The sequence below is a fragment of the Quercus lobata genome, chromosome 6 (assembly GCF_001633185.2).
Source record: "Quercus lobata isolate SW786 chromosome 6, ValleyOak3.0 Primary Assembly, whole genome shotgun sequence".
Lineage (NCBI taxonomy): Eukaryota > Viridiplantae > Streptophyta > Magnoliopsida > Fagales > Fagaceae > Quercus > Quercus lobata.
This window is the reverse complement of record NC_044909.1, coordinates 5,031,308-5,054,943: the sequence shown is the minus strand read 5'-3', so window position 1 is coordinate 5,054,943 and position 23,636 is coordinate 5,031,308. Positions and strand designations below refer to the sequence as shown.

Sequence of the window (23,636 nt, the reverse complement as noted above, 5' to 3'; positions counted from 1 at the left end):
CTCTTGTATTGCATTACAGAGTGTGCTGCATAACATCAGATTCAGATATTTTCAATCTTTCTCTATCTCTGTTTTACTCTTTCGCACATACAATCTCAAACTCTTTCAGAGGAACCATCGGTATTGAGTTGAACCAGCCCACCGGAGGTGTTTCCCATTTCAGAAACATAGTAGACCTGGCTGTAGATGCATGGTTTGAGGGTAAATAGGCAAAATTACCATTGCCTGACTTAAACTTAGATACTTTAGTCTCGGGTAAAGGCATTTATTGCTGTAAATTGCTGCATTTCTATGCAGCCAAAGATTCCATATGCCTGTCAAAAACATGATAGCCCAATGGATAGAAGATTGAGCATGAATAATAGAACAATTGCCATTCCTTTTGAACCAGGAATGAAGGGGGTTTCCCAAGAGAACCCCACTTCATTCTTGTGGAAAAACTACACATGTTGAGCATGGTTTGGGTTTTGTTATTTGCACTTTATTATATCTTGTGGAGAGGTTACATATGTTGCAATGGCAACAGGCAATTGAAACTTTCCTTGGTTTTGAAGCTGAACATGACAGAATATGTGTTATTAAAAAAAAAAAAAAATTCTGACGGAATTTTATGATCTATGCCACTCACAATGGTTGTGTATTGCATAGAGAACTCAGTGCAGCCTCCTCTGGGCTGAATCCTGCTGCTAGTGGTGACCAGAAACTCTTCCCTTGCTGTAATGAGTAATCTGCCCTCACATATTAATATATATTTTTATTATAGCTTTGCTTCATCCAAATTTTTTTTCAGTCCTCTAGATCTGAACTATTGTTTGTGCTGAATGCCTCCCTACAATTATTTTTATGGTGAATGTTGTCTGATGGATTGATGAATATCGAACCTTAGATTCATGAGATGTGCCATTTATAGGTTGCATTTGTTAATAGATGTTGTTTAAGTATTATTTTTGGTGATTATACCATCATTAGAGTGCATCTAATTAGTGATTGGGCTTGTCCCGTAGATGTTAGTTTGATTTGGAATGTGATAATGGAACCATTATTTCTTTTTAGTCTCCTATTCTTTGTTTGGCTTTTGTTATTTGCACTTTTATATACCTTGTGGAGAAGTTATATGTGTTGCATTGGCCGATTAATCAAATTTATAAAGGGCCTATTGAGATTTTTGGGTGAGTCTATTGTTATCTTACTATATATAAAAAGAGAGTTTTGCCTCTGTTTGTTGTGTAATAAAACGGCGGTAGAAGGGACAAACGATAGGTTGAAATCAATTGTGTTGGGCAGGAGAGAGAGTTTGGGCTCTGTCTTTTTCATTTTTTTTCCTACTGTTATCTGTTGCTAGATTTTCCTCGGATTTTTCTCCCAACCACTACTGACACCGAGTAGTGAGTACTGATAGAGAAACACGTATAGAAGGAGGTGGTATTTCATGTTTCCACTATGAGTAGAAGAGAGGAGAAGAAGAAAATGATTCCACTACAAATTAGGACTTCAGGGCTTTGGGTTGTAAGTTGGGCGTTAGATCTTTCATGTTTTTCAATTACCAAGAAAATGATTTATTGATTGATGGATTACAATATGCCTCCATGCTTAGGAACTTGGAGGAAAGAGAAGAGGGAGAAGGGGAAGGAAGGTTGCAAGTGACTGAATTGAATTTCAGGTACTTTAATGGATGCATTTGAAATGTTTTTGAAATGTCCAAATGGACTTTTGGGTGTGTTTATGTTATTTGTTTGTTAGCTTAATGGTATAAGCTTGTGAAAGATGTGGCCATAAAACATGATGTCAGTTTAGTATGAAGTGTTTCTCTTAAGGGCAGAACCTTTAAGTAAACTCAACCTGAGTGTATAAAGATGGATGGCCACATATTATTAGTGTATAAGGAACTCAACCTGAGTGCATATGTACAGCTTTCTTTTAGATTGCTTTTGTTTCTTTTCTGATTTTGTATTATGCATAATGGTGCTATTAATGTTTTCTCTATATCTTTATTTTGTTAGACAGGAAGCGGAAAGACATACATTTATACCAAGGGTCCAGCCAATGCCTTTGTAGTTTTTGTAGAAAAAACTTATCCAATGATCAACAAGGCTTAACCCCGTGTTTTTGAGAGATTCTGTGCCCACATGAAAAAATTATCCAATTATCAAGCTTTTTTTTTTTTTTTTTTGAGAAGCATCCAATTATCAAGCTGATTCTCTTATTTGTAGCTCATTGAAGCTTATATCATATCATTGCACTATAGTCCTAATTTGGGCTTTAGTACTTCCTTAATAGGAGCAAATCAAGCATACTGAGAAATAATTTATCTATCTGTGTTACTGTTCTTTTCTCAAGGTTGAGTAATTATAAACTATTTTTTTTTGGTAGACTTGACCTTCTTACTCTTGTAAGGATATGCAAATTGATTTTTCAGTTTAATGTAGATTTACTATGAACAATCACTGTTGGATCCAAATTAGAAAAATCTTCAGTTAAAAGGAACTTATAAATATTTCATCTTTCATTTTTATGCTAGAAACCTGGTCTTCTTAGGTCTTTTCTTTCGTTCTCCCAGATAAAGAGAAGATGTCAAATCCGGCATTTATGTTCTCATGGAATAGTATATATGTACAATGAATGATGTGACTCAAGGCTTGTTTAAGGTTTTCTATTTGTTACACCTTTTCTTTTGTAAGCATAGCATGAATACATATTGTGTTTTGGCGTTTATGACTTTACTAAGTGATTATTCACATGGAAATGTTTTGAGTAGTGTATTTAGAGACCTATTCTCACCTTTCGGTTAAGAATGAAACAATTGGATCATACGAACGTGGTGGTGTGAGTACCTACGCGTGGTAGTGAAAGTGATTGAGGAAGAACCACTAGTAGCAGGCCCAAATAAAATTCTCACCTAGGCTTAGACTATATTAGCTACTTAAAAGCCCGCTACAAATGAACCAGTTCTCAAGTAGAAAAAGGTTTTGAAAACGTGTCAGTAATCTTTGGGCCCATCTTATATCAATGGCTTATTGCAACCCCAGCCTATCCCTTGTTTAAATTTGGGCTCGGACTTCCTACAACCTAGGATTCAACGTTCAAGTCCGACCAATAATTTCTCTAGCATCAATTTATGACCTTGCGAAGCAAAAATATTGCCAGGTTCCATGTATACAGAGGATTCATATCTAAGATGTTTGTGTGATACATGGACCCAAGAGAGTAATGGTACTATAAAAACTTTCTAAGATGCATATTGGAAAATCATGTTGGAAACATAATGTGATGTCACATTGAATTGGTATTCCCAGTGAAGTTGTAAGCGATATTGTTGTTTGCTGTTGTTATTACCATTGTTATTGTTGTTTGGACAAGTAATAGTTTTATATGATAATTATGTGGTATTGCAGATTAGGGAGGTTAGGCTAGAGGGTGAGCCTAGTGGTGACCGGTGAGGATCGTCAAAATAGTGTTTGACATCATTTTTATTATATGTAATACGCTACTTTAAGATTGTAAAAGTTATTGTGACTTTGTACGGTCAAAAAAAATTTTCAAACCTAAAATTTTTGTATAGAATAAAGTACTAGTATACATGGAAATATCCCATGAATTAATAGTATGTCTTGCTTGGCAAACAAACTTGAGTAACATGGTAACATCAATATTGATTTCTCTATCTCTTACTTTGAGCATTTCTTAAATTATCTTGACAGGTGGGACTAATTGAAGTTCAGTAAGTGAAGGGTTGACATATACTCATTACTCACACAGATCAAATAAAGAAGGATGTGTGTGACACTACTTTTGCAGAAAAAACTACTGATTTGTATCATGACCAGGAACAGAGCCAAAAATTTTCTCTTGGAGGGGCTGACCCTATGACCAAGATCATAGTTTGAAAAGTACATTGTTGGAACTAGGTTGACAAAAATTAAAACTTTAGACAATATTTCAGTACTCATACGGTCATACCAAATAGGTATTTACTTTAGAATTCATAATGTATTTTATTTAGCTACATGCCTTAAATATAATTGTATTAGAATCACTAAATAATAGTCATGTATTATTTTCACAAAAATAATGAATTTGAGTGTGATTTTTATACAATTTGTATAATTTATTTGTAATCTCATTATCTTTTATGAGATACCATTACAATTACTATAACTTTTTTTTTTTTTAAAGTTCCATAGAAGAGGTTTAAATTTTTTTTCGCAGCGGTTTTTTTGGGGTGGGGGGGGGGGGGAGGGGGGGGGGGGTGGGGGGGATTCGTTTCTTTTAGGAGCCAAGCTATTAAAAACTTTTAGTTTGAAGAAAAACACATATAAACTATTTTAAGAGAAAATGTTCTTCGTAAAATTTATTGTAAATTTTTTTAATCTCATACCTTAATAGTTTTGAAGTTTATTCTGAAATTTTTTTTTATAGCTTTAGACTTACCGAATCAATTTAAAAAGGGCTAGCTTGTTATGCTAACAAATATGGGGCAGGGACATGCATGGAACAACGTTGTGGTCGTTAACCTGATGGTCATAAAGACACATCTTCATCTCTTCTTTCCAATTTTCATGCATTATGACAAAGCTTGGATGACTTTATAATTAGTAAATACCCACAAAAAAGATGGGCTAGCTATATAGTGCGTATATCATAGAATTTTTTTTTTTTTGAAAAACAAACACACATACAAGGGAGAGGGAGCGTATATCATAGAATTAATTACATTAGTTTGCGTTAATGCTTATCGTACACCATTCGGCACACTGGTTTCATATTTCATAAATATTTGACATTCCTTAAAACCCTATTCTCATTATATGATGTATAGAGTCAGAGTCAGATTGGGGAAGAGAAAAAAAACCATTGTGACGTGTTTCACAACCTTTGGGTGGGGGGCTTGCTTTATTATTTATATAAAAACCCACTTTCTCATGCATTTGTGAAAGATAAATATGCATGTTTGCCTGTGTATAGTTAGTTTTCTTTTGGCATCTTCTCCTAAGGTTTCTGTTTGTTGGGTGTTTAGATTGTGCAATGTGGCTTCTTATTTTTTGATAAAGTAGTCTTTATCTTGTAATTTTTTAGGTTCTTCTGATATTGGTAATTAGGGGCATAGCCAGGAATTTTTACATGGGAGGGCCGATTCGAACCATGAAGGTTGAAATCGACGACAATGAGTATCATCGTTGTATGAATAGTCTATATTTTTAGGTTAATATGGACCTTCACTCATCCTACACCTGTTGATCATTCGAGCCCTTACTTGAGTACTTGTCCCATCAGACACCCTCTCTAACTTTCTGTAAGTTGTGGTAGCTAAGGTATCACTGTTCAAAGGTCCTCTCCACATAAATACGGCCAGAAAAGTAGCTGCAATACATTTAATGCGATGGTGGCAGCTTTCCCTTAGATATTTTTAGGTTTCCTTCCTTCTCGTATGTTCATGAGGCATGTCCCTATCATTGGAGTTTCTTGGAGGATCACTTTAATTGCTAGAATACATACTTTGAACTATATTCATCATATCTAAGGAAGAGTTCCTCCTCGAACAACCTTTCATTTGTTCCCTACTTATGAGACTTTAACTGGGAACATCTAACAACTATTTGCTCCTCATCGGACCTATCAATGTCCTCGGACAAAACCCAAGGCCCAATATACGATCTTGGGCCCTCACCCCTACACTTTCAATTATTATTTTTTAATTATTGAATTTAAGGTTTTTCATTTAAATATGCACTTGAGTTTTAATTATGCAAACTCCCTTTATATTTTTCAGGCATCTCCTTTTATATTAGTTGCATAGTCATCTATCATATTCCATTTAATTAATTTTGGACTTATATATGATTTTTTTTTTATTATAAAAACTTAATCTTACACAATATGCATTCATTATATAATTTAAAGTAAAAGGTTACTTCATTTAAAAAAAAATAGAATAAAAGATTACTTTATTTTTATTATCTATTTATTTTTAATTAATTAAAATTTTTATTAATTTACACATAATTCTTGATTAAGCCGTGCATCTCACGGGTATAATACTAGTATTAGAATTAAAAATATATACTACAGATACCAAATAAATTCTCGATTTAAATTTAATTTTTTATATAAAACTCATACATCTTTCAATTACTCAATAATATACTATGTATTCAATCTTATTTTAAAGATAATATATAAAGATTAATAAATAAAGAAAAGAAATTGAGCCAGGAATTTTTTTTTCTCGTAATTTTAGTTTAGTTATCTTTTACAAATATGAAAAAAAAAAATTGTACTCATATATGAAGTACGAACTATGTATGAAGTACGAACGTGTGTGTGTATATATATATATATATATATATAATTTTTTTTTTTTTCAAGAGAGAGAGATTTTAGTTTTTTATAGCGTCCATTTGGGGTAAAAAAAACTTCTTTCTTTTTTATTTTTACCTCAGTTTTTTATTAAAAAATTAATATTTTTTTAAATAAGCAAATTTTTATAATTTATTACACATTTAACATAAAAGTTATCAATCGAATTCACCTTGGTCATAGAAATCACCCCTCCCTATAAAGGATTTGTGGGTCCGTCCCATGAGGTTATGTGACATCGTTTTCCATATCCTATGAAAGCTTGAAAATCCAAAAATCCGGTAAAGCCTTTTTCACAAAATAATCAGCTGCCAATTGTATGAAAGCATGGTTTTCCCCTCTGAACCAAAATTCTGAGTGAGTGTCCTTTACATTCTCATGGGCTTTTAATATGATTAATTTAAATGTTGTTTTGATAATTCTTAAAGAGAGTCAAATGAGCTTTGCGTATGGTGTGTGATCACTGATCAGTGGACTCTGTTCTGTAATATTGTGTGGGGAAGTACTATATATCCTCATTGGTCATCTCTTTATCCCTAGAGACTAGAGAGTACTTCCACTTCCACCACTGGTTTTGGTTTCAATCAAGTAGAGTTGGGCCCATTTTATATCTATGGCTTATTGCAACCTCAGCCTATTCCTTATTTAAAGTTGGGCTCGGACTACCTACAACCTAGGATTCAACATTCAAGTCCGATTAATAATTTCTCTAGCATCAATTTATGACCTTGGCATGCAAAAATATTGCCAGGTTCTATATATGCAAAAATATTTGGACAATGTTTGGCATAATTGAAGAAAACGGAGCTTTAGTTGTGGTGACATATATGGTGGAGTTGACAAACTGGGAGTCATGTTTAATTATTCTTATTTGTAAGAATAAAATTGTATCTTTAATATAATTTAAACATACAATGAAGGATAGGAGATTTGAATCCTAATTCTCTTAATAAAGAAGAGTAGATTATGGTATTGAACTATAAAATTTTTGGCAAATAATTTCCTTTTTAAAAAAAATTTTATTTACCTAAAAATTGCTTTCTTTTCGTAATAAAAATTTTATTGCACATATATAATATTGGTATGCGGTAATGCAGGGATGAAGCTACGCTATGTTGGGACTAAGGGGTGGCACCCCTAGTCCGAATAGTTTTTAATAAATGATATATATTATTTATCAAAATCAAATTTTTTTAAGAGTTTAGCCAAAGGAAATGTTTTGGTTCCCCTGAAATAAATAAACTAATCATTTGAGGATTTTTTTTTATTTATTTATAAAAGAGTTAAAATTGTAATAACCATTAAAGAATAATAAGATTGCAAGTAGATTATTACAAAAGTTATAGAAAAGCTCTATTCTTTTTTCTTTTTTTTTTTTGAGAAAGTAGAAAAGCTCTATTCAAATTCACTCTTTTTGTGAAAATATGCATGACAAATCTTTAGTGGTTATAATGCAATTATATTTAAGGCATCTAGCTAAAGAAACTTTATTGTCAATTCTAAAATGAAATATCTATTTGATATGAGTAATAAAATATTTTCTAAATTAGGTTTTGTCAACCAAGTTCTGAGAATGCACTTTTAGGTTTATGTGTGTTTGTTTCTCAAAAAAAAAAAAAAAAAAGGTTTATGTGTTGAATATGCTTAGTGTACTCATAATTTTCCTGAGTAAAATATTTTTTTCTTTAATTTATAGTTACTTTTTCTTATTTTCTAGTATGAAATTTGTGGATCTTTGGGATAGGAAAGTGTGCAATATTACTTGACATGTGAATTGAAAAGAAAATTGAGTTTTTTGATAAGTTAATTTTGGAATGATAGTTTTCTTGATTGATGTATTGTTTTGTTATTAATTTGTTAGTCAAACATTTGTTATATAAGTTAGGCATCTGGCGTCTTCCACAAGTTTATCAATATTGTGAGTGGTAAATTAAGTTATTTTTAGAAATAAAGATTTAAATGTTTAAGAGGTCAAAAGTTTCATGAAAGTAAAAATTATCTTATAACACATATTAAAATTAAAAATATATACTACAGAAGTACAGATACCAAATAATTTCTCAATTTAACTTTAAGTTTTTATATAAAACTCATACATCTTTCAATTACTCAATAATATACTATGTATTCAATCTTATTTTAAAGATACTACATAAAAATTAATAAATCAAGAAAAGAAATTGAGCTAGGAATTTTTTTTCTCGTAATTTTAGTTTAGTTATCTTTTACAAATATGAAAATAAAAAATAAAAATTGTGCTCCTAGTTTCAAGTAAAAATTATGTATGAAGTATGAATGTGTGTGTATATATATATATATATATTTTGAGAGAGAGATTTTAGTTTTGTATAGTGTCCATTTGGAAAAAAAAAAAAACTTCTTGCTTTTTTATTTTTACCTCAGTTTTTTATTAAAAAATTAATGTTTTTTTTTAAATAAGCAAATTTTTATAATTTGTTACACATTTAATATAAAAGTTATCAAACGAATTCACCTTGGATATCACCCCTCCCTATATATATATATATATATATATATATATATATATATATAAAAGGATTTGTGGGTTTGTCCCATGAGCTTATGTGACATCGTTTTCCCTAATCCTATGAAAACTTGAAAATCCAAAAAACCGGTAAAGCCTTTTTTCACAAAATAACCAGCTGCCAATTGTGTGAAAGCATGGTTTTCCCCTCTGAACCAAAATTCTGAGTGAGTGTCCTTCTTTACATTCTCATGGGCTTTTAATATGATTAATTTAAATGTTGTTTTGATAATTCTTAAAGAGAGTCAAATGAGCTTTGCGTGTGGTGTGTGATCAGTGGACTCTGTCCTGTAATATTGTGTGGGGAAGTACAATATATCCTCATTGGTCATCTCTTTATCCCTAGAGACTAGAGAGTACTTCCACTTCCACCACTGGTTTTTGGTTCAATCAAGTAGAGTTGGGATTACTCAGCGAAACCAAATGGAAACTTATTTGGAGCCCAAGTAATGTACGTAAATAAATTAATAAGGATTAAGGAGAGCCATTATCATCCTAATTACGATGATGAGTTAGCAATTGAGGAGAATGTGAAAGATCATGATGGTAGTGGTGATCACCACTACCAATATGGGTTGACACGTACAGTCTGAGAGCCTTTTCTTCCAGAGTTTGAATCTGGTCACTTGGCGATTTCGTGCCATGAACCATGATCATTGGTGAATGGTGACAATATATAGATAGGGACGAGATTTTAAATAAATATAGTGCTGTTATATAAAGAGAGCTGGTTACTGGTTACGGGTTATTGGTTACAAATACGGGGGAAAGGCATGAATGCATATTGGATTGTTTTCTTTACTTAGCCATAAGGACTACTCATCTTCAACTCATCATCCATATTTTATACTACTAGTCTTTTCTCTCTTCTCTGTCCAATTTGAATACTTCTTCTTTTCTTTGGAAAACAATACTCTACTATCATTATCCGATGACGACGGATGCTTATCTTCAATAACATTAAAGTAGAAACAAGGATCTAACATTGTGACAAAACTTGATTAGTCAAATCATGATTAATGAATAATATTACACAACTCTGGAGTCCACTGCAGGAAATGTACACGAATTTTTAGAATTTTTAGATTTGTGAGATTCGAAAACAGATAAAAATAATAATAAATACACAAAGTAATCACATGACATAAAAAATAAAGTGGTTTGATAATTTATCTATGTTTATAAAGTTGCACTAATATCACTATTTCCAAAAAAAAAAAAAAAAATACTAGATGTAGTGTAGCAATACAAAATTTTTTCTCTCTAAAAAATATCACGCCAAATCCTAATACAAAACAATGGTATTTATATTCCATGTAATGGATTGGCCCAAACCTCCGTTTCATGGACCAAGCATTAAAAAATCTCCAATTATAAATGTAATATTTTTATATTAGATTATTTTATAATCTAGACAAAATGCAAACTAGACTTCAAATAACTCAATATTCTTTACACCCATCTCTAGGCAGTAGAGATTTCTTTTCTACTTTTATGGATCTTGGTCATACTTTTTGACAGCCTTTATGATAATCTTTCATATTATTTTCTAGTAGTCTTATAAAGTTAATGATGATATTGGTTTTTTTTACAAAATGGTACTTTGTTATTGGTATGCTCTGACACTATAAATTTATGAAGGTTTCGGTTTGTTAAATATTAGCATTGATATACCATGTTGAATATGCTAGTATGGATGCAGAAACGAAAGCATAAAGTATAGAACACAGTAACACACGAGAGTTACGTGGTTCAACCTAACAGCTTACATCCATGGAGGAAACCCTAAAGGGCTACATTAATAATATATTAGAGTGTAGTACAAATTCTGTGTTACAATGAATTATAACATGTGTATATATAATAAACTAAACCCTAGACTAATAGACTTCTAGTACAAGTAGGAGACTTGGCTTGCACACAAAGTAGAATTAGGCTTAGGCCTATGCTAATGGGCTAAAATATCTCTAACACCCACTCTCAAACTCAAGATGGAAGTTTGATAAAATCTTGAGATTTGATAAGGTTGAGAAGATCCCTTAAATGAAATTTGGTTCTGTGACGGTAGTTTGAGGAAGGCAATGGTCTTGCAGTATTGATGCGACTTTTAACGGTGGCTTGACTATACCGGAAAGTTTTGACGGCAGCAGTAGGAACCCAAAGAAGATGAATGCAGCAAAAAAAACACTGAGGAAGACAAAGATTGCTCTTAAATATACCGTAAGGACAGAAAACCATGGCCACAAGAAGGTGGCTCTGATACCATGTTAAATATTAGCATTGATACACCATGTTGAATATGCTAGTATGGATGCGGAAACGAAAGCATAAAGTATAGAACACAGTAACACACGAAAGTTACGTGATTCAGCCTAACAGCCTACATCCACGGAGAAAACCCTAAAGGGCTACATTAATAATATATTAGAGTGTAGTACAAATCTTGTATTACAATGAATTATAACATGTGTATATATAATAAACTAAACCCTAGACTAATAGACTTCTAGTACAAGTAGGAGACTTGACTTGCACACAAAATAGAATTAGGCTTAAGCCTATGCTAATAGGCTAAAATATCTCTAACACGGTTAATGTATACTCTAAGATATTTATTAACAAATTTATTTTTAAAAATTTTTTATTGAGAATTGAAAAAATTGTTAAATTTTTTTCAATTTTTAATAATTTTTTTTTAAAAATAGTATATTATTATATGTCTTTAAAACACATGTAATAAAATCCATTTATGAAAGGTTGGAAAAAGGACCCAGCGTGAGGTGGCAACTCCTCTTATTAGTTTTTTTTTTTTTTTTTTTTTTTTTTTTTTCTGGGACAGTACTTCTATAGCGTCAGAGACCACCAAAAAAAAAATCTTACCTTTTACACAAGATTATTTTTTTGGGACCAAGATTATTTTTTAGTAAAAAGTAAAAAGTGAGTTTTTTTTTGGTGGGCTCTGACGCCATAAAGTATAGTTGGATAAAGGTTTTAAAAAGCTCCTCCTCTTTGGCTGGGCTGACGGGTATGCTAGAAAGTAGAAACTCAACAGGACCAGCTAGAATAAATGTTGAGATAAACATAAAATTGGTGTAACAGGATTGAAGTAGCTAATGCACAGCTGGAATTAAGGCTGTGTGGAGTTTGGGTTCGAGCAAGAGAGGATTTGCACATAGTTCGTTTCCGAATTATGAATAATAGATAACTCCCTCCAATTTTTATATTTTAAAATTGCGAATAATAGTTGAGTTTATGTATTAAATATTAATAGTAGTAATTAAATAACATCATATATATATATTAAAAGTCAAAATTTAAAGAAAATTAAATTATAATCCAAAATTGAATTTCAATTGGAGTGCAATTGTGTGTCATGTGTCCTATCTAATTTTTAATTTTTGTACAAAGTGAATTATTAAGTGTAAAAATTAAAGAGTCTAAATTTAATTAAATTTTAGAATTCAATTAGAGTCAAATTTTATGTTATGTGTCCATCTAATTTTTTAATTTTTGTGGCAAGTCATGAATTAAGGGATTCTAATTTGATTTTCTCTGAGTTTTGGCTTTTAATATATATATATATATATATATTTCAACCTCTTTCCAAAAAAAAAATGTATAATTTAAACCGTGTAATTGTGATTGTTTTTAATTGTACTTGTGCATATATGCGAGGGTACACATTAATTAAAATAAAATTTAACATGCCTTTTAAAAATGATAAGGGTAATTTTGTAATATTGATAAACTCGTCAGCCTCGCATTCATAAACAACCAATGAGTATAAAGTCGACGGTTCCACTTCAAAGCTGACAACTGCACCTTGAGGTCAACAAATATTTGAACAAGACAACTAGAATATGTAGATGGGATAAGAAGTTAATGGAAGGAAGCTGAAGGAGACGAGCAAACCTTTGACGAGTCTGACATGGCCTTACTTGGCCTCCACACATGAGTATATAAGAAAATATCTTGTGCCCCACGATTAACCCTAATCAAGGGGAGTTCTATAAGAAAAGGATTTCGCAAAATACGCGAATTAAAACGGATCACTCCAACAAAGAAAGATCTTCTAAGTTAAGGAACGGATGTCAACCCTATACTACTATAAAAACCCCAAAACTCTCACAAATCAAGGTACACATAATTTACCCCAGCTCTGATACTTTAGAGTTGTGATCGAACATTCTCTAACTTAACCTTCGGAGGGTCTTTGACCGGTGCCACACTAGTACTCTCCTAAGGTCTTTTTGTTTTGTATTGTGCAGATGTTGTCTTGAGCACGTAAGAACCATGTAGCTTACTAATGATTTTCGACATCATCAAAAAACATAAAAAACATGTGATCTACTAAATATAAAAAATTATTAAGTAATGCATCATTAGTTGAAGTTAAACTAAGTGTATAACATGTTATTACTTTATTAAAGAGGGATTGGCAAGCTGTCCAAGACACCTAGCTACCAACCTTTGATATTTTGCCTTGGCTTTCATCCATATATATCACCTTAATTTTGTGGCATCTTTTTTAACTTTTTTTTTTCTTGATGCTACATTCATTGTCCCCACCATTTATCACGGTATAATCTCATAGAGGGTGAATAATTTGTTGAAGGTACGTACAAGGCCTCTGGTTGTCATGAAGTCAAATACCTAATTAGATTTTTCTACAATTATATCATCACTTCTTAACTCTCCTTATATATATATATATATATATATATATATATTGAGAAAACTCTCCTTATTATATTAATATCTAATTATATATATATATTTTTTTAAAAAGAAGGTGTCATTCTGGTGAGTGGTGAGTATGGTGATTCGACTTGTAAATATCTCATCATCTGACACAACTATCATGTTATCTTGTCAAGTTACCCAACTATTGTGTTAAAAAAAAAATAAATAAATAAATAAAAAGCTCCATTTTAGTGACTTAATCATCAATATCATGCTTGTTATTTTGTAAAACTGTATCAGAAACGAATTAAGCCAAATTTAGAGAGAAAAGAAAGGTTATTTAAGTTTAATTTTCCCACTTCACTCGTGCTGCTCTCAGTGTCATATTGACACGTGTACCAAAATGGCAAAATGTAAATTATCCATTTCTAGAACATACGATATGTCACATTGACAAATCGTTTTCAAAACCTTCCCACTCGTATTGGAAGATAGAACAACATAAATCAATTTAGAAAATTGTCTATAAATTAAGCCATTTTCCATTCAACAAAACATACATTGAAAATACACCCCCTTTCTTGTGGTTGATTAGAAACTACATCTCGAGGAAGGAGCAAAACATGTTTTCGCTGAAAACTGTCTCCACCAATATTGTAAAGGTGGTGGTGATCATCATGATACTCACATTGGTCACTTTTAACAGCAAGCCTGACGAAGCTGCAAGACCTTTGGTTGCTGTGAGCATGAAGTCAAAGAAACTTGAGACTGCCAAGCTGGTATCAGCTTCACAAAATCGAGCCCCGGTTCCACCTTCTGAGCCTAATCCATCATATCCATGCACTGACTTTCCTTTACCCAGTGATAATGGTTTAGGTTGCCATCATTAGTGAAGATCATGGAGGAGCTTAGCAATTTGGTCATCCGTGGAGTTTGTACTCACGTTTTTTCTGAATTTCAATAATAAATAAAATAGCTCTAGCTAGCCACTTGCAAAATGATTGTTTTTATGTTGTAGTTGCAATTAATCGTAGCAAACGAAAGAAAAAAAAAATGTTCTCTCCTCTTCATAATCATGGTTTTTCCAGAAAATTGGGCTTAACGGCGATTTTCACCATAAGTATAATCAATAGAGTAAATGTAATGGAGGATTTTGTTGGGAAGGGTGAAACATAACCGGCCGTAATGGGAGAGAGAGAGAGAGGCTTGCCACTATGGCAAATTGTTAATAATTTTAAAGTATATTTTGTTTTTATTTATTTAAATAAATTATGATGTTTTCGAGGTTCTATAGTTTCAAAACCATGTTCATAATAAGAGGGACAGTATTATTGGTTGGTGTTTAAGGATTTAAGGCTAGGAGGATGTTACGTAAAAGTTGGCAATGGCAACTTCATCGCCATGTTGTTTCTCTTATATTTTCTATACGTTTTATTTAAGCACCGTTTGAAATTACATTTTCGTCCATAAAATTATTGTGCAAATGCGTGTTTTAGCTGGGTGGTTTTTCGTAATTTGGATCACCTATGACGTTCGGTTTGTCAACTGCTACGAACAAGAAAAAGAAAAAAGAAAGAAAACTAGAAAAGTGAGTACTTTTCTCAGTGCCCGTTTGGTTCAGTATTTGAAGCCCAAAAAACGCTTTTTCAAAAAAGCTCAACCCAGTTTTGCGTTTGGTAAGCTCAAAACGTAACTTTTTTATAAAAGTTACGTTTTGAACTTTTAGAAAAAACTGAAGGCAAAACGCGGAAGGAAAATGGTGAGGCAACGGCCCATAAATGAAAACGCGCACTGCGCGTTTTGATAGTTACCGTTGCTAATGATGAAATTCTAGAAATACCCATGAACAAACACAGAACAAACACTACAAATCATAACAATAAACAATCTTTCTCTCAAACATAATCAGATTACCAGAATACAAACTCAAAAACACAGTTTTAAAATTAATCAAATCATAACAATAAAAGCAAAAAAAAAAGACAAAGGACAGAAGCTTGCTGACCCATCTGGACTGGGTTGGGGACGAAGATGAGCAATAGCACGAAGATGAGAGCTCCTTGAAATGTTCTTAAATGACAGAGAAAATGAAATCTTTTTCTTATTGGAGAGAGTTTTGGAATCAAGTTAAAAAAGAAAAAAAAAAAAAAAAAACCAACAGAGACGGGGCTAGAGAAAGAAGGACCTCCTGGAATGTTCTGATGAATGAGGGAGAATGAGGGATAAAAGGAGAGTTAAAAAGAGGGGTAGAGATAGTGGAGAACGTGTGGAGGAGAAAAAAAAGAAAAAAGAAAAGAAAAAAAAGAAACTAAACGTATGGTTGGTAACTTGGTATGGGTGAACGTGAAATGGAAAAAGAAAAAATAATATAAAAAATAAAAAAATTCAAATTGAGAAATACTACAGTAATATTTTCACAATATTTTCATAATAAATTTTAAGTAACAGATTGTTATTAGTTAATATTGATTAGTAAAAAAATAATTTCAGTTGTGGGTTCAAATTAGAACTAATAACAACTTTCTACATAAATTTTATTGTGAAAATATTGCAAAAAATGTTGTAAACGTAACACTTCTAATAATAAATTTTACACAATAATTTGTTATTGGTTCTCATTTGAACCTACTAATGACATTATTATTTTTCTTATCTACCATTAACAACTTGTCATATAGACTTTATTGTGAAATTTTTGTAAAAATATTGTGTCCATAATTTACATTAAGAGAGATAATTAAAACAAAAAATTCACTTATATATATATCTTGTCATTTTTGGTAATTTATAACTCAAACCTCCACTTTTATAAGTGCTAGCCAAATACTCAGCTTTTTCAAAAAATACTTTTTAACAATTTTTACCAAACACTCAACTTTTTAAAAATGCACTTTTTCATTATGCACTTTTTAAAAACTCCACTTTTTCATTATACACTTTTACAAAAAGCTGAGTCTGACCATATTAAGAGTGCGTTTGGATTGGGCGTTTTCGCCCAATCCAGCGTCTGCGTTTTTCTTTTTTTTTTTTTTTTTTTTTTCACGCGTTTTGGGTTTGCGGCTACTGTTCATGCACTGTTCAATGAACAGTAGCCGCAAACTTTGACTTTTCAAATTTTTTTGGACCAATCACAGCACATCGTGTACTGTTTACGGACCCACAAATTTCACTTTTCAGCAACTTTTTCATTAAAAATGGGTCCCACGATACTATTCACACATTTAAAAATTATTTCGCTACAGTGTTTTTCAGTTTTCAGTTTCAGTTTTCAGTTTTCAGCTGTATCCAAACGGACCCTAAGCCTCTGCTCATGGCCATGGCCATGGCCATAGCCATCAAGGGACAGATTTACGATGACCTCAGCAGGTTTTTTTTTTTTTTTTTTTTGGGCTTTCTGGGTACTTTGAATTTCTGATTCTTTTGTTCTTCTCGGGCTTTATTTTGTCTTTTGCTTTGGAGTTAAAATACGTAAAACTGAGTTTTAGCATCTGGGTTCTTTTCTAACTAATGGTATTAGCCGATATGTGCTGAATTGTTTTGAGTTTTGGAATTTTGGGCATGTGAAAAACTATAGAACTATTTGGGGGTGTTTTGGGTATGTTAAATTTGTTGAATTTTTTGGGGTATCTTTATTTCTATTTTTGGGTTACCTGGTGCTTTGCCATCTGGGTATATGAGAATTTTGCTTTTAGGGAAATTAAAATTCAATTCTTTTTAATTGAATTTAATTTCTTTTTGTAATTTTTTCATGGATTCTGATTTGTCAATGGTTCTGTGGTGATAGAAACTTAATTGGAGTGTGATAGTTAGTTTTAGAGAGGAAGGAAGAAGTGGGGACAAGTCTGAAGTATTGGTGGCTATGTTGAAGGAAGCAGTGGATTTGGTAATAGATCTGAACATTTTAAAACATTTTTTCTGGTTGCTAATTCTGCTTGTTTGTGGAAATGGTTCTCTTGTGTTAAAAATTTGAACTTTGTGAGTGTAGGAATAGATAACCGTTGAGGAAGTATTGTACAAACTCTAGGTTTCTTCATAAGATTAGATACTGCCTTTAATTTATCTTGATCAGACACAACACTTCTACCTTTAACTTCAGCCCAGCAATATTATAATTTTTTGATTGTTTATCTTCATGGTTAACCCTAGCTAGTTTGTGGAGTATCATTGCTGACCTCAAAATTTAGGATTAAGGCTTTGTTGTTGTAGGTGGTTATATTGCAAATTCTGAATGAGTAGGGGGAAAATGATCCTATATCATTGTCATTATCAATTTTTAGGTTCCTTTTACATATTTCATTTATGAATAATTGACTTATAGTTGCTTTTTATTTCTTGGAAATGCAGTGACTGATCTGTGCTGGTAGAGATATAATGTAAGACTCTCATATAAAAATACAAATTACAAACTCTAGATTTTGATTTTAGCATCTGCATAACAAAATACTCTTTGAAGTAATTTTCTTACTAATAAATTTTTGTTTCTCATTCTAAATGTTACAGAGAAATTCAGCTTTCAATTTAAGCAAAGCTATGATGGAATTACTATGAATGTTCTTTGATAGTGTTTTTCACGTTCCTTGCATGTGCATCAAAACTAGTAATACATAAAAAGAGAGACTTTTGCCTTGTGTGTATTGTAATAGAAAGGCTGTAGAAGGGCAAAATGATAGAGGAGAAGAAGAAGAAAAGAGGGAAACTGGCAACAGAAATTCAGTGATTATTATCTGCTTCATCACCAATTGTAGAGAAAGGGGCACAGGAGGAATTCTTCTCACAAATCGCAGAAACTCAGGATTTTACGTTGTTAGTGGGGCATTAGATCTTTCATGTATTTCAATTAATCACAAAATGATTTGTTGATTGATGGATTACAATATGCCTCCATGCTTAGGAACTTGGAGGAAAGAGAGGAGGGAGAAGGGGAAAGGAAGGTTGCAAGTGATAATGAATTGAATTTCAGGTACTTGTTGAAATGGCACTAATTACACTAATTACCACATCAATTTGTAAACATTTTATTAAAAAAAATCTAGTAGTTTTAGCATTTTTCTAATTGCATATTAGCGCGTTAAAAGTTTGTTAGTGCCAAATGGACAGCAATTTGCATTTTCATTAAAAAAAAATTATTCATATTCTGGCCCCCCTCAATCAAAATCCTGGTTCCATCCCTAGCCTTTAGGGTTATTAAAAGTTTTTATTAATAGAATTTAATTTCTTATCTAATTTTTTCATGTGAAAATGCTTGTGAATATCATGTGAAATGCTATCCCAAGTGCCATGCTCATATAGTGTACAAACTAAAGATGGTCCAGTATGCACTTTCATGCTTGGGAATTATGTGGTCTATAGTGTATAATCTATACCACTCAAATAATTGTGTATTGCATTTGCATACAAGACTCACAGTCTTGGGTAACCCATAGTCTATAGATAGGAGATATAGCCTCCTCTGGGCTGAATCTTGCTGCTAGCAGTGACCAGCAACTCTTCCCTTGCTGTAATGAGTAATTTGCCCTCACCTATATATATATATATATATATATATATATATATTAGCCTGCTTCATCCAATTTTTTTTTTTTTTTCAATCATCTAGATCTGAACTATTGTTGTGCTGAATGCCTCCTGACAATTATTTTTATGATGAATGTTGTCTAATGAATTGAAGAATGTTAGGAAAAGAAACACTGTTGGAAGCTAATACAATTTCCATAGCATCTAGTTTCACAGTTAAATAATGGATTCCTAACTCCCTAGCTAATATCTAACTGCCCAAACTTCAGCGTTGTTTTACATTTGTAGTTGAACACAAAACCAGTGGCAATAGTTGCTTGTGTCTAAACAGTGGGTGGAAGGTATTGTAAGTTTGTAACAGCAAGCACTTAGAGCCATTTGTACTTAGTATGTTAGTTGGTTAGATTGCCAATTACCAATTAGGTTAAGTCTTTAATTGAGCCAACCCAGTGGCTGCTAGTATAGTGCAGCTTGTATAAATAGCAGATTAGGCTCTCCGCTCTCATTTGTATTCAGTTTTTGTATGTGAATGAAATAAGTCTTTTAGAGCTTTTCTTGAACCTTGCAAAGTTAGAGCTTTTCTTGAACTTTGCAAAGGTGCCTAACCAACTGTCAATTTGTTCTAAGTAACTCACATTCCTTTTAGTTCAAATTCATATCACAGCCAATCACTTTCCCTGCATCATTTGCCCAATAGCTCAGTGGAATCCGTTTACCCAGTTACCCTCTGCATTTCGAATAAGTCCACCCCACCAGCCTGGCCTGTGCTCCCCCAGGAGGATGATAGAGACAGACACAAATCCAACAACATCGTTTCAGGAAATCCAACTACAACAATGCTGTTTCAGTAAAACTTAATACAAACAGAAGCATTTCATACAAGTGCCAAAGCCCCAAATTGTGCTCTGTCTAATTATCCCCCTCAGGTTTAACACGTGGTGCATTTAGTGGAAACATGTGTTTAATTACTAATCACTGGCTGTCAATCTGTTAATAGTTCTGTTAGAGAATTAGTTCTGGTTTACTACCTAAATTGATCTAAGCTTAAGCTTATCCCAGTCCTATAAATAGGACTCTTGTATTGCATTACAGAGTATGCTGCATAATATCAGATTCAGATTTTTTCAATCTCTCTCTCTCTCTCTCTGTTTTACTCTTTTGCACATTCAATCTCAAACTCTTTCAGTATCCATTGGCATTGAGTTGAACCAGCCCACTGGAGGTCTTACCCATTTCAGAAACATAGTAGACCTGGCTGTAGATGCATGTTTTGAGGGTAAATAGGCAAAGTTTCCATTGCCTGACTTAAACTTAGATACTGTACTCTCAGGTTAGGGCATTTATTGCTGAATATTACAGCATTTCTATGCAGCCAAAGATTCCATATGCCTGTCAAAAACATGATAGCCCAATGGATAGAAGATTGAGCATGAATAATAGAACAATTGCCATTCCTTTTGAACCAGGAATGACAGGGGTTTCCCAAGAGAACCCCGTTTCATTCTTGTGGAACACATGAACAAAAAATAACTCTAATGGAATTCTATGATCTACGCCACTCACAATGGTTGTGTATTGCATACAGAACTCAGGGTTGGGTAATCTATAGATTGGAGATACATTGCAGCCTCCTCTGGGCTGAATCTTGCTGCTAGCGATGACCAGAAACTCTTCCCTTTCTGTAATGAGTAATCTGCCCTCACCTATTAATAATTTTTTTATTATAGCTTTGCTTCATCCAAATTTTTTTTCAGTCCTCTAGATCTTAACTATTGTTGTGCTGAATAGGCCCCTACAGTTATTTTTTTTTTTATGGTGAATGTTGTCTGATGGATTGATGAATATCTAATCTTAGATTCATGAGATGTGCCATTTATAGGTTGCATTTGTTAATAGATCTTGCTGTTTGAGTATTATTTTTGGTGATTATACTGTCATTGGATGCAACTGATTAGCAACTGGACTAGACCAATTGATGTTAGTTTGATTTGGAATGTGATAATGGAACTGTGTTTTCTTTTAGTCTCAAATTTTTTGTTTGGCTTTTGTTATTTGCACTTTTATATGCCTTGTGGAGAAGTTACATATGCAGTGATGGCAACGGGAAACTGAAACTTTCCTTGGTTCTAAAACAGAACAAGACAGAATATTTGTTATGAAACAAGAAATAAATCTGATGGAATTTATTTGTTGGAAGGTTTGCAACCATTGTCTATGGGATTCTTGGTATTTTGGCTTGCACTCTCCACACTGTTTAGTAACCTGGTTAATGGAAGTGTTGCACTTCTGCCAGCACTCAGCTACCCTGAGACTGAGTTTTACATGTGATGAATGATTGGTGTCCTGGAATGCTTTTTCTCTTTCTCCTTTTAATTATAATTATTCTGAATTTTTTTTTGGGGGGGTTTATTTCCAAATAGCAACTAGTGAACCCAAACTTTGTGTATTTGTTAAATTTTAAAAACCTAGAACATTGTTTAATAACAAGTCTGAATCCCTGCATTTTATTACTGTTAACCCTCAAGGGGTTGATCATCTCTTAAACAATTATATGATGTCATTTGACTTCATAATTTATGTTAGAAGTTAACTATTATGCCTTTTAGTCATCTTGAGATAGCCATGCTTGCTAACAGAATGTCTTATTTTATAGGTGAAATAAGGTAATATGATTGCTTAAATTTGATAACACTAGAAGTGCTCAAAGGAGGTTTTAAGTCATGCCAGTCTCCATCATTTAGATTTTGTTTTTTTTTTTTTTGCTGTGGTTTGTTCAACTCTTACCCTTATTGTTGATAAGATTCTCCATGGTACTAAGTACCAATGATCATGGTAAGTTCTTGCAAGAAATTGTTTCAAAATGTGCTGCTCAATTTTCTATTATTCCACTTGTTCCCAATATTTCTTCTCTGAAAATTGCAAATGATTGTTCACAACCTAGGGAAATAGGTGAACATGGGATTTTGTAGTGAAGTATTGAGTACTTAAGTAATAAGATAGTCATATATCTTTTGAGGAACTATAGACCATAGTAATAGCTGTGCACGTAGTTAGAGACAACTTTTTTTTCTTCTTCTCCTCTGCTCCTTACTCTCTTTCAATGTGATCAGACATTAATTATATATACAAGTGGTACAACAGCTAAACCTAAAGGAGTCTTCACCCTTACTGAAGCATCACTGCACAGGTATGCACACCATGTATCTCATGTGTTTCAATACTGTTTGTAAACTACTATCCTTCATGTGAAAGATCTTATTTTTGTTTGGTATAACATATATCTGGCCAATATGCTTGACTGTATATAATTATATGTTTGGGGTGTCAATATTTATCCATGGACATTAGTTGATATCAAATGAAAATCATTCATGTAGATGACTCATTAGGTAGAAATCTAACTGTAGATAAATGCTCTTCAGAATGTTTGATCTGAACATTTATTTGTTATTACCTGTTGTTAGCTAGACTTATAGTACAAGTGATGCTGAAATCACCTTGATTGAACTAGTGCTTGCAACCATGTAATCTGATGTTTTTGTTTTTTGTTTTCTTTTAATTATAGTGTCTTAATTAATTTGTGATTTTTAAATTGATGTTTGCCGCAAACATTGACTGAAGCTTGGGTGTGTACATACACGGATCAATTTTTGCATTGCCTACCATTACATCATATCCATCATATTTTACACATTTAGATTGCAAAGAAATTTATAGTTAGTCAATCATCATACAATTACAACTTGAGTGTATGCCTTTCTTGGCTACTTGTGTGAGTTGCTGTATAAAATTTGATTTGGAATTTCAGTGTTAGTGATCCTTAACTTATAAGATACATTTTCATGGCCTTTTTAATGCTTTACTAGCCCCTCTGTATGTGGGTTTAACGGTAATTTAGTTTACTTTATGTTTCTGTTAAAGTTCTTTTTGTTGCACAACTTTTAGTTGTAATATCTCCGATCATGTTATAGAAGGTTGTGGGCATCATCGATGTGTTGAAATTTGAAAGGCTATTCTTCATTGTTTGATGTGGTGTATTTGGAGGAAAGAAATGCAAGGAGCTTTGATGGGTACGAGAGGAGAATGATAGAGCTGAAAGCTTTCTTTATGAAGACACACTTCTTGAGTGGATATCAGGCTGCCAGCCTTAGGGGTGTTTTTCTTCTCTAATTTAGTTGAACTTTTTGATTTTTGTAATTTTAGTGCTTTACCATGATGTCCTGGTAGTATACTCCCTTGCAATTATTTTTATTAATAAATTTTTAATTACCTATCAAAAAAGAGATGAAGAAAGTTGTGTATATGCCAAAATTTAGTTCAAGGGGAATCAGGCAGAGATGGCGCAAGTCATTTCCAGCTGATGGGGACTAAGACTGATGATGCTATAACTGTATTTACAGGAGTTAAGTCTGGTCTGCATCTTAAGCTTGTATGTGTGAATGTCTCTTTGTTTATGCTATCACTTTATAGGGTTGACTTTAAGTTATTAAATCGAATCTGTTGACAGGCAGTTAAGGAGAACAATACATAAAATAAAAGT

At 32.6% G+C, this 23,636-nt stretch overlaps 1 long non-coding RNA gene across 3 annotated transcripts; it reads left to right on the top strand.

Moving 5' to 3' along the window:
• The first annotated feature begins 16,879 nt into the window (after positions 1–16,879).
• Positions 16,880–23,397, top strand: LOC115950958. 3 transcript variants are annotated; one of them, XR_004083160.1, is made up of 3 exons: positions 16,880–16,948; positions 17,927–17,955; positions 18,083–23,397. It is a non-coding gene; the product is annotated as an uncharacterized LOC115950958 (long non-coding RNA). The 3 variants fall into 3 exon arrangements; XR_004083159.1 differs by lacking the exon at positions 16,880–16,948 and adding an exon at positions 16,957–17,465; XR_004083158.1 differs by lacking the exon at positions 16,880–16,948 and having other exon boundaries at positions 16,957–17,955.
• The last annotated feature ends 239 nt before the right edge of the window (positions 23,398–23,636 follow it).